Source organism: Monodelphis domestica, chromosome X (assembly GCF_027887165.1).
Source record: "Monodelphis domestica isolate mMonDom1 chromosome X, mMonDom1.pri, whole genome shotgun sequence".
Taxonomy (NCBI): domain Eukaryota; kingdom Metazoa; phylum Chordata; class Mammalia; order Didelphimorphia; family Didelphidae; genus Monodelphis; species Monodelphis domestica.
The window spans coordinates 22,658,522-22,676,310 of NC_077235.1; the positions used below are offsets into that span (position 1 = coordinate 22,658,522).

The following is a 17,789-nucleotide window of genomic DNA, read 5'->3' on the forward strand; positions in this document are numbered from 1 at the left end:
TCTCATTTTTTGTACTGAAGGTACACATAATTAATATTAATATTTTTTTCCCTGCAGTAATACAAGTTAATATATATACTCTTGCTATAATATCAATATATGCCTAAAAGCTTGAAACTATGGGAACCTGCCATTTATTGATAAAATATTATAGGACTGTGATTAATGTTTGTGTCTGATTCCAGGAAAAGGGATAAAAACAAGGAGCACAGACTAAACCTGAATAGTGCCAATAGAGCACACATGAAATATTAAAGTGAGACTCAAGGTTGCGACGCTTAACTTATGTTTAAGTCGTAGGACTTCCTTGTATCTACACTCCTTTCGAAGTACTCAAACAAGTACAAAGCTTGACTATCATGCTGGCTCCCTATATCTCTGAAAAAAAAAAATCAGACAAGGGAATGACATTTCCCCATCAAAATAGAATTCTAATTCTTTTCTTCTTATATTATGGCAACTTCCTGTAGTCTTGGCTACAAATGGCTAAGTGAAATATTACTGTATTCTGTCCTACATACTTGTGGGATAGAAATTACTTTAAACTGGACCTATACAAAGCCTATTTTGAATTTTTCTTATGTTTTTGATTATTTTTCTATTCTTTTGATAATTGACACATACACCCCCATAACTGAACATTGCATTCTGAGCTAAACTTGATATTTTTTTTTAAATACTTACTTCAGGGGGGATTGTATTTTAATTTAAAATCTAAGAATTTTTGAATTTTTTTTGTTTGAGATTGTATTTTTATAAAAATCCAAGACTTTTGTTTAAGATTTTACTGTTATAAAAAAATTTTTTTTTTGTTGTTCGAGAAAAGATCTTCAAGAAAGAAGCTTGAAACTTTTATATCCAGAGAATAAACTGTTGCAGAAAGATGCCAAAAACCTACACTTCATCAAGAAGATCAAGAATGAACTTTGGATGTGATTGATTGGACTGAACTTTTGATTGAACATTTATTGTAACATTTATGCCAAAAGGGACTGCCCCTAATTTGGCTTTCTGTCAATGCGCCTAGCAAACATTGGTTTTGCTTTCTTTTCTTTTCTATTTCCTCTCTCACTATTCTAATTTCTCTTAGAAAATTGAATATTGTGTATATCTTTAGTTAGAAGTGAATTTAGAACTACAAAATTCCCTCCCCTCTGTGGGGCCTTACCGTGCTGGGCAGATGTTGGAGGTGAAGATCCCACCAGCCTCCCTGTGACTGTACAGGTAGCTCATTCATTCTCTGAGGGTGAGCCATTCCAAGGAGTGGCTCCAGGGCTCCTCTGGTGAGCAGGAGACTTTTCCATCAGCAAGGCCTAAGCCTTGTTGCCATTGGTGAATTTTTGGTTCAGGCTGAGGTGGGTTGAGCCCACCTGGGGAAGCCTGAGGGGCCCGTCCCCTGATGGAGCCCCCTCTTTGGGGATACCGGCCCCTGGGGCAGGAGGGGAGACCACAACTCGTTAGAGAATGGTTGGTTGAGAGCCTTCCATGGGCACGTGTCACCCAAGACGCCTTCCATGAAGGTGCTTCACGGAAAGCTCCCTGGACAAGGGGAGGGGCTCCCTGATGACCTCAGTATAAACAATTGGTCCCAGCTTGTGGAGGGGCCTGATGCACCTGTGTGTGCAGTCTTGGGCTGAGCCAAGGCATGCCAGGGTTACGGAGGGAATGTGTCCTTCCACACACGCCATTTTTTCCCTTTTCCTGAATGTCCATTTCGGGGTTCTCCTCTGTTTTGATGGCAAGTCTCTACGTGGAATTACTCAAGATTTTTGCAGCTTTCTGGGCCTCACCAAGGGACCCTGGCATGGAGGGAAACTTGTTGAGCTAAAACACCATCATGTTGAGCTAAAACACCAAAGATGTCGGTCTGCCCTTCTGGCGGTACCGCTCCATCCTCTGGCTTTGAGAGGGGGCTGATATGTTCCATGTATACCTTCTGGACTGAGTCAGCGTTCAAGTTCCAAATTTGTTTCTCTCCATATTCCTCTTGCATGGCTTACCAGGAGTCACTCAGACACCTCCCCTTTAGCCACTGGCTATTGTCCTTTTCCCCTCTGCCCAGGTCCTAGTATGTATTGAGAGCTTCCTTTGGAAGGCCCAGGGACAGCCCCTGGGCATCCATTCTGCCATTGATGTGCCCAATTCCTTGCTGTTTCTGAGGGGACCCTGAGCAGTACTGGGTTGGGGTAGTATGTGAACGAGAGAAGCCTTGAACAACCTCTCCACCTGCCACTTTCTCCTCTTCCCTCACCAAATTTAACCAGAATACCTCTTGGTGGCAAAATAGGGTCTCTGCTTCACAGAGGAAAAGGTACATGCTCTGCTTTGGGGCTGAGGAAGGCTGCAGAGTGGTGCCACCAAGATTGAAAAGTCCGAGGAATTCCATTTCTACCCATGTGACCTCTTCAGTGACATTTATAGAGTACTGATCTCTCGTGTCTTTGTCGAGAATAGTCTTAAACTGCCATCTCAAGGTGTTTCCATTCCTTCATGGCTTGTCTTCTGCTTCTCTGCAGGGCATCCTCTGAAATGCTCCCAGCCTTTGGCAAGAGAAGAAGGAGACCAAAACCAGTCCCTGAGCCACAGGCAGACCCCCGTCATCTTCTCTACTAGCAACTTGGAATTGTTGGTGTTGACATGAGGTCCTACAGGACAGTGCCCTCTGCCCACTTCGACTCCCAGCCATGCCCAGAAGGCTCCATGATGTCAGCTGCAAAACAGTCAACAATCACATGTACCCACCCCTAAACACTGAGACCCTAAAGTAACTCTTGTAATCCAAGAGATGAGTTTTGGCCCCAATCTCGGCCAATATCCTTCGACTTTCCCCTGAGTCCCCTGAACACACTTTGACGAGGGCTTTCTCTTGATCAGCTCTCCCCAGATCCTCACAACCTCCAGGACCCTCTGTTTGAAAGCGGAGCCCATTGTCCTGGTTCTCTCCCCTCTTGAATGTTACTTACAGTGGAGATTTGTTCGGACACCTCTGGAAACACAAACATAATCAGGTAATTTTCTACCCATAACGTATAGACTAATGGTCTCTCCTATCTTTAGTGCAATTTCTCTAAAACATTTCAAGAAAGACAATACCTTTAGTGAATGGATTTTCATATTAGAGGTCTTGACTGTGTCGAGATATTATTCGTTCTTTTTACGTTATTAATATTGGTGAGTCTAGCTTAATGTGGCTACACAATTTTCTCATCCAAAAAGCTGCCTGTGGAGGTCAGGCTGACCTCAGAAAAGCTCCTGGGAAGACTATTGGGTCGAAGGAATGCTTTGGTAACACAATGCTGCTTTGGGGTGCTCCCAAAGCTCGTGTTTTGCATTCCCCAAATTAGATTGCCTGACTTGCTTATGTACATCTCAATATGCCCTTCTCTTGGAGCCTACCTCTTGCCTATGGGAAGCCAGTTGGGCGAATGTCCTTTTTTCCTTGTCCTCACTCAATAAAATGGAACCTTACACAGATTCCCGGAGCAGCCATAGTTTCTTTCTTGTTTTCTCCCTATCAAAGAACCTAATATATATCTAAAACTCTTTCAGATATCAGAGGTGGTCCTCACGATCCCAAAAGGGCATTTGCAGCTGTTTGGTGTGATGGCGAGACCTTGGCTGGAATCACTACAGTGCCTGCTTTAAAGGGAACAGTTACCTCGGCCACAGATGTTCTGGGTTTATAAAGGCAGGAGGACAGAGTTCAGAGCTCCAAAGAGTGAGGAATGGAGCACTTATTCACATATCTGGCTCCTCCACTCCTGTGTGTCCCCAGGTGGCAGAATGGTGAGAATATGGCCATGGATCTTTAGTGAGAAAATTGGTGTGATTCAGACTTGGCTCACTGACTAATGACTGTGGTCAGACCTAAAAAGTAACCTGTGTCCAGTGGAGTACAGGGTAACAGTGAATAAATAACTAGAGGGATTACAAAAGAGTTCTTTGAGCCCTTTTCTACCCCCTGATCCTTCTTCAAGCACAACCATTCTCACCTTCATAAAGGGAAGATTAGAACCCTGGAAGCTCTCAGTGCTGTGCTTCTAGAAGGAAAGAGCCCATCTTGGGGAAGAGGCTGTGGCATTTTCTGCTCATGGTGAGCAGGTGGGGTGCTACTTGATAACATTTTCTGTGGAAAAGAAATCATTTGGGAAGGCTACTAAGTGACTCTGGAAACTATGGGCATCCATGGACTGAGATTGGATGATGTGATTGTCTGTGGGGGATGTCTGATCTTCCTATACATCTGATGGAATTTGGGGCATGAAGAAGGCATGGAAGCCAGAGAGTAAAGCCCTTAGTGGACATACAGAGCTTCTCCCTGAGACATGTATATTTGTTAATGGTTTCTGTGGGAAAGGAATGAGTTGGGAAAGCTACTAAGTGACTCTGGAAACTGGGGGAGTCCATGGACTTAGAATGGACAATGTGATTGTCTCTGGAGGATGTCTGATCTCCCTATATATCAGGTGAAATTTGGAGCAGGAGGAAGGAATGGAAACCAGAAAGTAAAATCCTTATTGTACATAAAGGCCTTCTCCATGTGACATATATAAAGGAATTAAATGTACTCTTCACGAACCTTGACCCAAACTGCTGAAGCAGACACATGTCCATCTGCTTGCATCTTGTTCCCATCCGTAATTTCTCTCCAGGACTGTGTGTGGTTAGGGATGCCTCTACCGGAACTCAAGGGCAAGAAATCTACTGGCCGTACTCCAGGAAGAGGAGATTTTCTGACAAGACCTATGGAAAGTGAGGATTTCTCCTGACTTTCTTGAACATTCTCCACCTTGGAAACAGACCGGGTTATAAACAATGGCATCAGCTCATAGTGTGTTTTCATCTGTGCCTAGAATCAGGAGTAGCAGAAGACACCCTAAGGAGGCACCAATGCCAGTGGGACTTGTGGTGTGAATGATCTCAAAGACTAGTAAAATAAAGTCATCTTCCCTAAACAATGGACATTTTTTGTGATTAATATGGTAATTGGTGTATGGATAAAATATAATATAGTTTAGGCTGCTATTTGACACAGTGGAGAGAGCTTGGGGGGCTTAGAGTTAAGCTAAGTGTTCAAATCCAGCCTCAGATGGTTACTAGCTTTGTGATCCTGGGCAAGACACTTGACCAATATTTGCTTCATCTTCCTCATCTGAGAAATGGGGATCATAATAGTACCTTCCCACCAGGGTTGTTACAAGGATCAAATGAGATAACATTTATAAAGGGCTTTGAGTAAGTGCAGAATACATGTTAGGCAGCTTCTTCATCATTATTATGTGGTTCTCCATGGAATCCATTCATAGAAAAATATCTTTTGTCCTGACAAATGAGTGATGACGTTTCATCCCTAGACTATACCCCAATGACAACTTCACAAATAGGACTCGTATTGGCTTTCGTGGGTGGTCAGGTAGGGTGCTCTGCCATTCCCTGACACACCAGAAGGCCTTTTTCTAGCTAGACGAGAAATGACTTTCTTTCACAAGGAAGACATTCTCCTGTACTTAGCATGTCATCCTCCATCATGTAATCAAAAAATGAATACACTCAAGCCTGTTAAAAGAAATCTTGACTCATCCCTTGCCCTAGTCAATGAAGCACTCAAGAAAAGACAAAAGTATTTTTTTTAGCACACCAAGGAACAAGCAACGGGGGTGTTGCTAGCGTGGAACACATGGCTTTTATAGACAGGAGAAGTAACTTCTATGTAAGGGCAGAAATATGCTGAATACAATGATGAGATGGGTTTTTAGGCCACTTCAGCTTTCCCCCTGTGTCTTACGTGGGTATGTGCAAGGGTACTTGTGGACCATCAGCTCTTGCAGAATAAATGTTGCTGAAATTTACTAGTGATAAGAATTAATCCAATTTACTAAGGCTTACCAAACTTCAGCAACTAGTTTATGTGATTAAAAACCTGATGCTAAACCTGTTAGCAATAGTAGTAGTAGCCTCTCTGTAACAGAGGATGACGATTGTCTTTGTGCGTTTTCATCTATGATAGATGAGTGTGCACAAAGACACTTGTGCGTGAAGGAGATTTAAGTTGAAAAGTCATTGCACAGAGACAGTCCCACTCTCTCGGTGTTGGAAGCCTGGGTCCAGTGGCACGAAAAATTGTTACACCTGGAGACTTCCTCAGCTGCATTGGATGGCCATGTTGTCCTTTGTGCTCCAACACACCCTGAGCACTCCACAGTGCTTTGCTGCATCACCATCTCAGCCATTGAACCTTCTTACTGGTTTCTTCCATCTGTTTAGCCGAAGCAGTCTTCCCATGCTGGGTGAGCAAAGCCTTGGTTCACCAGGGGTCAATGACCCGATGGCTACCCTCACAAGGTTTAGCCGGCCAGTCAAAGCCGTTGCCTATTTTCTGAGACCTTTCCAATAGCTTATGCCATATAGTATGATGTGCTCTTAAGTGAACTGGTAAAGAAAGACCTTGGAATCTTCTTAGATGATCTAACTAGGCACCTGGAAGATGATGAGCTGCTGAAACTTCATACTGGAACCAAATACTTGTCCTTGAAATGAGGGGGCCCTCACTAACATCCTCGAAGTCACCAAATCTGTGTAGTTTTATTAGTCTCTCTGGATTTTCTGATGCTTTCTCTTCTATAAACTGCTTTGTACTTGTTATGTTGGAACATTTCTAATGCCAATTTTGCTTCAATATCCAAAGTTTCAAATGGAAGATCTCTATTAATTAAAACGTGAGCATCCTTTGTGAAAGAACACAGGTCTTCAGGTGTTGGAATCCATTCATCAAGTCTTTGGTCCAAAATTACATCATAGCAGAAGGCTCCAGCAATCACTGGAATTTCTGGGACTCTGACCAAAGTGACTGTGTATTCATCTTTAAATTCCTTCTCTATCACACACCCCATTATCATGGCACAATAAAGCTATAAGAAAAACACCAAATTAGGAGCCCAAGATTCCCATGAAGATGCAGAGAATTTCAGTAGTTGAATAACACTTGCTCTTAGCTGAATCCTGTATCAGATATGAATAATGTTGTCTTCAGGCTGAAGGAAAAATTTTAGAAACATTCCATGTAAAAATGAGACCCTTTGGGGCAGCTGGGTAGCTCACTGGATTGAGAGTCGGGCCTAGAGACGGGAGGTCCTAGGTTCAAATCTGGCCTCAGACATTTCCCAGCTGTGTGAACCTGGGTAAGTCACATGACCCCCATTGCTAGCCCTGACCATTCTTTTGCCTTGGAGTTAATACACAGTATTAACTCGAAGATGAAAGGTAAGGGTTTAATTTTAAAAATGAGCCTCTTTATCCTGTGAACTTTAGATTACTGCACCCTACTCAATCTAACAAAAACAGGAATGTCTACACGCATACCTAAGGATTAATTATTTAGTAAGATGGTCTATGAAAGACATATGGTAGCAAATGACAAATCAGAAACAACTGACAGACCCCTGGACTGTCCTAAGTCAAGCTTAAGCTACCATTGGAACTATGCGCAAAGGGCGCTAAAAGACTGTCTGCCCTTTGATCCAGCCAAAGCACTGCTGGGTTTGTACCCCAAAGAGATAATAAGGAAAAAGACTTGGACAAAAATATTCATAGCTGTGTTCTTTGTGGTGGCAAAAACTGGAAAATGAGGGGATGCCGTTCCATTGGGGAATGGCTGAACAAACTGTGGTGATGGAATACTATTGTGCTCAAAGGAATAATAAAGTAGAGGAATTCCATGGGAACTGGAACAACCTCCAGGAAGTGAAGCAGAGTGAAAGGAGCAGAACCAGGAGAACGTTGTGCACAGAGACTGATACACTGTGGTACAATCGAATGTAATGGACTTCTCCATTAGTGTCAATGCAATGTCCCTGAGCAACCTGCAGGGATCTAAAAAATACTATCCACAAGCAGACGAAAAACTGTGGGAGTAAAAACACCAAAGAAAAACAACTGCTTGAATACATGGGTCGAGGGGATGTGATTGAAGATGGAGACTCTAAATGAACATCCTAATGCAAACATCAACAACATGGAAATAGGTTCTGATCAAGGACACAAGTAATACCCAATGAAATTGCGTGTTGGTTGTGGGAAGGATATGTGGAGTGGAGGAAGGGAAATAACGTGAGTATTGTAACCAATAAAATAAAATTCAAGGGGGGAAAAAAGCAATATTTACAGTTCACCAGCCTTGGTTATAGAAAGGAGCCACGTGATTATGATAATATCAAGACTCTCTTCAAGGGCCCAGACTGACCTGCCATATATAATAGGATAAAGCTTATTTAGCTTAGTTTGATTCTAGGTTAAGAGTCTATGTTAACTTTTTAAGAATAGCCAGTTATGCAACAAGGTCCACAGTATACAGAGGTTATCATAGCCAGGAACACAATTATAACCAGATGGGAAATTTTCCTGTCCAGAAAGAAAAGAGCACAACAAGGAAACTGAGTTAAGAGCATCTGTTTCAAGGCTACCCTCTCAGCCTTCCCAGTTCAGACATCCACTTGTAGCAGTTCTCAAATCATACACCCTTTGAGCAATATGTAGCATGTCCCATAATTGGTGGATTATTAACTTAATGGTCATTCAGAGGAGTATACCTGAAATCAAAATTCAGATCATCAAAATAGAGTTCCAAGAGATTTACCTCAAGTAGCAAGTTTTACTGGTCACAGCTTAGGAGTAGATAAAAATTATTATTTTTCTTATTTAACATTTAACAATAAGCACATTTGAGACCTTATCTTAGTCTTCATTTCTAGTTTAAATCTATTATGGAGCAGAAATGAATCATTAGAAAGTCAGAAAATAATCATGCTGTGATTATATACATAGAGCAAACATATGCTGGTTTAATCCAAACACTGGGCACTCCTAAGATTCCATGCTAAGAGATTCCGTGTCCTGAGGCATTCTTTATTTATTTATTTTAATTTATTTATTTTTTAACATTATTTTATTTTGTCATTTCCAAACATTATTCATTGGAAATAAAGATCATTTTCTTCTCTTCCCTCACTCCCCTCCTACCACGTCTCCCATAGCCGACACTCGATTCCACTGGGTATCACATGTGTTCTTGATTCGAACCCATTTCCGTGTTGTTGGTATTTGCTCTAGACTGTTCATTCAGAGTCTCTCCTCAGTCGTATCCCCTTCCCCCCTGTAGTCAAGCAGTTGCTTTTCATCAGTGTTTTTACTCCTACAGTTTATCCTCTGCTTGTGGATTGAGGTATTATTCATTAACCTCTAAGGCAAAAATTAAAAATTTAAATCTGGAAAATATTGAGACTAAGTTGCCTTGAAGATATAATTTCAATGTATATGTCATTCAAAGTAAAGATTCATGATTTTCATAAATACTGGAGAAATAATCTGTCATACAAAAATCTTATTTTTAATGAAGCAAACTCCCTCACTTCAGTTGTGAGGGTTCCTACTTTGTACTTGAAGCTCTTTGTTACTGTAGGATTTCTCAACATGCTTTGTCACCAAGACTGTTACAGTTATATGGCCTTTCCTAGATGGGTCCCCAAGAACCTACTAAGTCCCCAGGCTTACCCCGCCAAAAACATAAAAAAACCTGAATAAAAAATTGATTCTACACTATCCACATCCAGAGGAAGAACTGTGGGAATAGAAACTCAGGAAAAATGGGATTGGCCACATGGTTTGATGATTGGGGATATTGACTTTACATGATCACTCAATTGCAAATATTAATAATATGGAGATACGCTTTAAAGAGTGATGCATGTGAAGTAAATTTTTGCGTTGGGGTACTTGAATCCCGCTGTCCCTTCCTCCACTGTATGCCAAATGGAAATGATTATACAGGAAATGCAGGCCTTGAGCAGCACAATTAAATAAGTTCAAAAAGTGATGTTTAGCTTGTTACATAGCAAAGGGGATGCCTGGCTGTGCATAAGTCAGTCCTTCAAAAAGTTTAGGTCCCGAATTCTGGGCATGCCTTGAATCTCTTGGCTATGATACACCTGATGATATAGTCATAAAGAGTCAATCTGAAGTTTCCCGCCTTTGTGCTCTTGCTCTTGGGGTCCCTCCTGCTAATGGGTGTTTCTGGACTCTCCCATCCCCAGCCCCAGCCCCAAGGAGCACCCCTTGTGATGAAGCCATCCAAGGACCTTGACCTGCAGGCCCTTCGCTTGATGGGGCCCCAGGCTGTGAGGGCTTCCAGTCTCCACTGTCTCTTAGGGGCAGGAGGACTCCTTTCCATCCCTGTTCCACCAGTTCTCCCACCATTCCCCCAGGTCATGGAAAGCTCTCCTGCTTAGCTGTCAGTGGATTCCTGTACCCACAGAGGAGCTGGACACATTCATTTTGGGGGGGTGCAGGTGGGGTGCCCCTGCCTGAGGTATCTGCCCCACCTCAAACTCTCCCAGGAGGAACAGCCCCATCCAGCTCCTGTGGAGGGCCCTGGAGTCTGTGGGGTGGGGAAGGAGAGGAGGTCTTTCTGGGGCCAGAGAAGTGCTGGTTCTTTGCCATTAGTTTTTCTGGAGTCCCTGAACCTCAGATGCTTGCTGTTTGTCTCTGAGTGAAGGAAATGGGTATATTGAAGTTCTGAGAGTGTCTGCATTGGGAAGGCCTGGGTTTGTGTGAAGAGAAGCACAGGGACAGGTGGAAGCCCCAGAGCTACTGGAGCTGTCTCCCCCCTTCACCCCACCAGGGGGAATAGAGTGGGGTTAGAGCACCAGCTGTGATCCTTCTCTTAGACTGTAGATTTTCCAGAGACAAAGCAGGGGTTACCTCTGAGGCTGACGACCCCAGGCACCCCCACTGAGGAATGACAGGTGCCTCCTTTTAGATTTGCCAGGTTGGAGCCTGCTAACAACCTCCATAGGGTAGGAGTTAAATAATGGTAAGATATTCCCATTTTGTGGATGAGATAACTGAGGCCGAGACCAAATCAGGGACAAGTGAGGCGCCTGCCAGAGCATATAGGTACATAACACAGGATTAGGGGGGAGGGAGGTATGAAGCTAGAAAGTGAGATGTGGAAGTCTCTGTGAGGCTGCTGAGGAGAGGATGGGGGGATGTTCCAGGCATGTTGGAGTCCCCAAAGGAGAAAAGTCAAAGAGCGCAATAAGATGCCTGACTGAGCCTGAAAAGTGAGACTCCCTCCCCATTGCCAGAAAAGTTTTGTGCTGCAGGAGCAGCCTCCACACAGCAGGGGGCGTGTTGGGAGGACAGGGAGGCCCTGAGACTGTGCAGGGCCCCCTCCCTGCGTGAGGGCGGAGCTCCGCCTGCTCCAGCCTCCATCTCCCTTGAGGGGCGGAGCTCCGCAGCCTCCATCTCATTCTTCTCCTCCTGGCCATGTAGAGCAGCCCTAAAAGTTAGGGCTGGGCCCTGGGGCAGGCCCAGAAGCTCCTGCCCATGGAGGGGGCTACCAGGTCTTCCTGCCCCAATCCACAAACCGCCAGCTGATAGTCAGAGCAAACAGCCCCCAACCCCCACTTGAACCCAGGGGCCTACAGGAGCAAAGGCAGCCCCACCCACTACAGGTAAGCAATGAGCAACCTGTACCCCAAATGCCCCCACTCCTTCATCCTCTTCCCTGCATCAGTGTCCTGGGTGAGGGAGAAGCCGAACTACCCACAAGCTCTCTCCTTGCTTCCTTCATTGCCTTAGACCTAGACCTCTACCTTGAATGACCAGGAACATGGTGGGAAGGCGAGTGGGATAAGGGGGATCAGGAGAGTAGTGGAGTAGAAGGAAGTGCAGAGTCTAGGCTGCGGAAGGAGAGAGGGAGAACAAGAAGCTGTTCCAAAGGCCGGAGGGGAATGTACAGAATTAGCTGGACTCCATTTTCTCGATTCGTGCTCTCTTTCCCCCAGTCACGTTGCAGGTCCTAAAATGGCCGGCGGCAGCAAAGGCAGCCATTTTATTCATGGGAGGGGAGAGGCACAGAAAGCCTCCCATTGGTCTATTTCAAAGGCCCTAGACATTCCATTGGTTCTGTGTGGGACACGTGATGAAAAAAGTACTCCCTGCTCCTCACTCTTACCTCCCCAAATTTTATTCCTATGGCCCCCTGCTGTTTTGCTGTGCGGTTTCTGGAAATCTCATTCCGGGACAGAGTACCCTCTTTACCTTGAGTTTGATGACTCCCAGATATCTCCATCAGCCAGGCAAGACTCAATGGCCTCTTGGACTTTTGGCTGCTTTCAGCTATGCATTGGGGTGTGTCCAGGGAAGCCCAGGAGCAGGCACTGGGCAAATGTGCGGGGCCCTTGTATGCATTGGATACTGTGAAAAAGTAGAGATAATGGATATCTGGAGAAAACCGAGCATGGGGATGAAGGAATATACCTTCTTCTCTACAGGAAATTACCCATATACAAGATGGACCTTGTACTAGGGCAGAGAAATAGTGCAATCAAATGCAGCAATGGAGCAGTAATGAATGCCACTTTTTCAGATCACAATGTAGCAAAAAATTAAATTGAACCAGGATCCATGGAAATGCAAATTTAAAAGGAATTGGAAAGGAAATAATCTCATTCTTTACAACTGGTGGATCCACAAAGAAAATGAGGAGACATCAGAGCAAAACCTATGGGATACAGCTAAAGCACTGCTCAGGGGTAAACTGATATTGCTGAGGGAGGAGATCAATGAGTTGGGCTTCTCTAAAAATTGGAAAAAGAAGAAATTATAAATCTCCAAATGAAAACTAAATTAGAAATCCTAAAAAATAAAGGAGAAATTAATATACTTGAAAGTCAAAAACAAAACAAAACTATTAAACTAATAAATAAGACTAAGAGCTAGTACTTTGGGAAAAAAAACAAATAAGATAAAGTACTAGTTAAATCTAATTAAAAAAGGAATAAAGAGAATCAAATTGACAGTTAAAAAAGATGAAAAGGGCAGTCTCACCAGTAATGAAGAGGAAATTAAGGTCATTGTTGAGAACTGTTTTCCTCAATTTTATGGCAATAAATATGATGATCTAGGTGAAATGGGTGAATATTTGCAAAAATAGAAAGAGCCTAGATTAAGAAAAGAGAAAGAAGAGTACTTCAATACTATCCTGTTAGAAAACAAATTGAAGAAACCATCACTGAATTTCCTGAGAAAAAATCCCCTGGGGCAGATGGATTCACATGTGAATCTCATCAGTCATTTTGAAGTCAGTAATCCTATACAACCACCCCTCCAAAATATAATCCCAAATAAAAAAGTGAAAAATCGTCTGTTTGCATCCCCATTCTAACTCCCACAGTTCTTTATCTGGAGGAGGGATAACATTCTTTGTCAATCATTCTTCAGAATGGTCTCAGATCATTTCATAGCTGATAGTAGCTAGGACTATCACTGTGGAACCTTCCAAGTTGTTGTTGTTACTATGTACCATGTTTTCCTGGTTCTGTGTATTTCACTAGGCATCAATTTAACAAAGTCTGTACAGCCCTTTCTGAAACCATCTTGTTCATCATTGGTTAACATCACCATCCTATGCCAGAATTTTTTCATATGTACCCCCAAATTGAGATACATATCCTTAGTTTCCAATACTTTGGGCCCATAAAAAGAGTAGCTACAATATTTATCAGTTGCTCCTTTGCCATATTTCATGATCTCTTTGGTATACAGTTCTAGAGGTGTTATTAAATGGATCAAAGGATAGATGTTATAGGTGTTTGGTCCTAATTCCAAATTGCCCTCCAGGATGGTTGGATCTATTTATAACCATTCCAGCAATGTGCATTGTTGTCCCAATTTGACATATCTGCTCCAACATTAATCATTTCCCTTTGCTGCTGTATTATCCAATCAGATAGGTATGAGGTGGTACCTCAGAGTTATTTTAATTTGCATTAGAACATTTTGATATGATCATGGAAAGGATTGATTTCTTCTTCTAAAAACTGTTCATTGAAATCCTTTAATTGTTTCTTAACCAGGGAAATGAATGGCATTCTTTTAATTTTGATTAAGTTATTTCTTTATTTGAGAAATGAAACTCTTAATTGGGGAAATTTGCTATTTTTTAAGCTTATTAATCTTCTAATATTGATTGCTTTGGGCTGGTTTGGGGGGGGTTTTCATTTGTGTTTTGTAAAACCCATTTTTTAATTTAATATGAGCAAAATTATACATTTTATATCTCATAAAGTACTGTCTTATACGTTTATAAATTCTTCCCTTCTCCCGAAATCTGAGAGGTAAACCATTCCATGTCCCGCTAATTTACTTATATCACCTGTTCTGTCTAAAACACACACCCATTTTCACCTTGTTTTCGTATAGGGTTGGAAAGATAGATGGATGGATGGATGGATGGATGGATGGATGGATGGATGGATGGATGGATGGATAGATACCTGATTGTTGCCTTAGTGTTTTCCAATTTTCCCTGCACTTTTTGACCTATGAGTTGTTATTCCAAAAGTGCAGGGGGTCTTGGGATTCACCAAATACTAGATGGCAGAGGTATTAGAAAATCTGTGATCTTTGGATTGATCAAATACTAGAGCTCTTCCATTGATCTAGCATTCTCTTCCTTAGCCAGGAACAAGATTATATTGATGATTAATACTTTTTTCCTGTAGTTTAAGATCTGATACTGCTAGGGCACCCTCCTGCACATATTTTTTTCATTAATTCCTTAGACATTCTTAATCTTTTGTCCTCCAAACAAATTATGGCACTGAATGTGTAAACTACTTTAGGTAGGATTTTGATTTGGGCCTCCCTATAAATAAACAACATTCTTTGAATTGTTGAAATTTTACTTTATTGTTTGTCCTGACTAAATAAATTCCCTGGTATTTTATATTGCCTAGTATGATTTTAAGTAGAATTTCTTTTTTCAAGTTCTTCCTACTGGACTTTGTTGAGGAATAAAATTGTGTGTGTGTTTGTGTGTGCGTGCGTGTGTGTATGGAAATGCTCAGGATTTCTTTCAGTTTTATTTTGTATTCTGTAATTTTGATAAATTTATTCATTTTTAAGGTGATTCCTTAGGATTTTCTAAGTATACTATGACATCATTTGCAGTGATAGTTTTCTTTCTGCCTTAAGTTAAACAGAAACCTTTCAATTTCCTTTTCTTCTCTTATCGCTAAAAGTGGCATCTCTGGTAATAACTGTGATGATGGGCATCCTTATGCCACTCCTGATGTTATTGGCAAGGCTCCTAAATTCTCCCCATTGCAGATAATACTTGCTGCTGGTTTGAAATACCACTTATCATTGTAAAGAACGACTCTCTGATTCCTATACGTTCTACTGTTTCCCAGTAACGATAGGTGTTGTAGTTTGTCGAAGGTTTTTTCTGCATCTATTGAGATAATATTGGGGTTTAACTTGTGTATTTGTTTATTGTTTTCCTGATATTAAACCATCTTTGGTTGCCTGGTATAAATCCTGCCTGATAATAGAGAAACATCCTTGCATTATATTTTTATAATGTTACATTAGGGAATTTCGTGTGTCCTTCTCTTTTTCTCTTTTTGGTCTTCCTGCCTTGGGGATCGAGCACCATATCTGTGTCATAAAAAGAATTTGGCGGTACTCCTACTTGGTTTATGTCATATTGGGATTCATTGTTCTTAAACGTCTGCTAGAATTCACTTGTGAATCCACCTGGCCCTGGGGATCTTTTTCTTGGGGAGTTCATTGATGGCTTGTTGAATTTCTTTTTCTGAGATGAAATTACTTAATCCCAGTCCCCTTGCCTTCTGGAATATCATATTCCAAGCCTTCTGGCCTTTCCATGGAGAGGCTGCCACATCCTATGTAATGCTAACTGGGGCTCCATGATAGGTAATTCCAAAAGAAAGAATCGTTTCTGGATGATGCTAGAATTTTCTCCTTTGCCTAGGAGCTGTTGAACTTGGCTAGAATATTCTGTAGAGGTGATTAGGGGATTTGTTGAATAAAGTGATCTGTGGATTCTTTCTTTTTCTATTTTGACCTTTTTTCCCCAAGATATTAGTGCGAATTTCTTTGGTTATTCCTCATCATATGATATGTAGCACATTTTTTTTAATCATGAAGGTCTAGTAGTTTAAAAATTATTAGATCATCTCTTCTGGATGTCATTTCAAAGAAAGTTGTGTATTTTTCCCCCTGTTCGAAATTTCATGTTTTTTTCAATTTATTTTCATTCTTTTGATTTCATTTCAGGTGGTGGTTTTGGTGGTTGTTGCCGTTTTGTTCTTTTTAAATAAAGTCATTAGGTTCTACTCCCCTGAATCTTATTTTTATGAACTCATTTACCCCATGACCTTTGGATCCTTCTTTTCCATTTCTTAGTTCTACTTAGTATGGAATCTCTTTTCTACTTTGGTTTTTAAATTCACTTCTTCCATTAGGTCAATTTTGTTTTCTAACTAATTAGTTCTTTGCATTTTTTATCTATTTTTCCACTTGACCAGTTTTGTTTTTTAAGCTGCCTTTTCTTTTCCAGATTCATTTCTGTTTGTTACTTTTCTTCGGGTCTCTGATAAGATTTTGGAATGTCTCTTGGAGCCCTTCCTGAACCTTATATCCATTCTTATTTTTCATTGAAGTTTTGCGTTGGGGTACTTGAATCCCGCTGTACCCTCCTCCACTGTATGCCAAATGGCAGTGATTCTAACAGGAAATGCAGGCCTTGAGCAGCACATTCAGATAAGTTCTAAATAATGGGGTTTAGCATGTTATATAATAAATGGTATGCATGACTTTCTGCATAAGTCAGTCCTTCAAAAAGTTTAGGTCCCGATTTCCAGGCATGCCTTGAATCTCTTGGCTATGATACACCTGATGATATAGTCATAAAGAGTCAATCTGAAGTTTCCCGCCTTTGTGCTCTTGCTCTTGGGGTCCCTAATTGGTGTTTCTTGACGTCTCCCATTCCCAGCCCCAGCCCCAAGGAGCACCCCTTGTGATGAAGCCATCCAAGGACCTTGACCTGCAGGCCCTTCGCTTGATGGGGCCCCAGGCTGTGAGGACTTCCAGTCTCCACTGTCTCTTAGGGGCAGGAGGACTCCTTTCCATCCCTGTTCCACCAGTTCTCCCACCATTCCCCCAGTCATGGAAAGCTCTCCTGCTTAGCTGTCAGTGGATTCCTGTACCCACAGAGGAGCTGGACACATTCATTTTGGGGGGGTACAGGTGGGGTGCCCCTGCCTGAGGTATCTGCCCCACCTCAAACCCTCCCAGGAGGAACAGCCCCATCCAGCTCCTGTGGAGGGCCCTGGAGTCTGTGGGGTGGGGAAGGAGAGGAGGTCTTTCTGGGGCCAGAGAAGTCCTGGTTCTTTGCCATTAGTTTTTCTGGAGTCCCTGAACCTCAGATGCTTGCTGTTTGTCTCCGAGTGAAGGAAATGGGTATATTGAAGTTCTGAGAGTGTCTGCATTGGGAAGGCCTGGGTTTGTGTGAAGAGAAGCACAGGGACAGGTGTGGACCCCAGAACTACTGGAGCTGTCTCCCCCCTTCACCCCACCAGGGGAATAGAGTGGGGTTAGAGCCCAAGCTGTGATCCTTCTCTTAGACTGTAGACTTTCCAGAGACAAAGCAGGGGTTACCTCTGAGGCTGACGACCCCAGGCACCCCCACTGAGGAATGACAGGTGCCTCCTTTTAGATTTGCCAGGTTGGAGCCTGCTAACAACCTCCATAGGGAAGGAGTTAAATAATGGTAAGATAATCCCATTTTGTGGATGAGATAACTGAGGCCGAGGCCAATTCAGGGACAAGTGAGGCGCCTGCCAGAGCATATAGGTACATAACACAGGATTAGGGGGGAGGCAGGTATGAAGCTAGAAAGTGAGATGTGGAAGTCTCTGTGAGGC

At 42.4% G+C, this 17,789-nt stretch overlaps 1 pseudogene; it reads right to left on the reverse strand.

The window, feature by feature from the left end:
• Window positions 1-5,781: 5,781 nt before the first annotated feature.
• Window positions 5,782-10,222, reverse strand: LOC100619318 (39S ribosomal protein L39, mitochondrial-like; annotated as a pseudogene).
• Window positions 10,223-17,789: the final 7,567 nt, after the last annotated feature.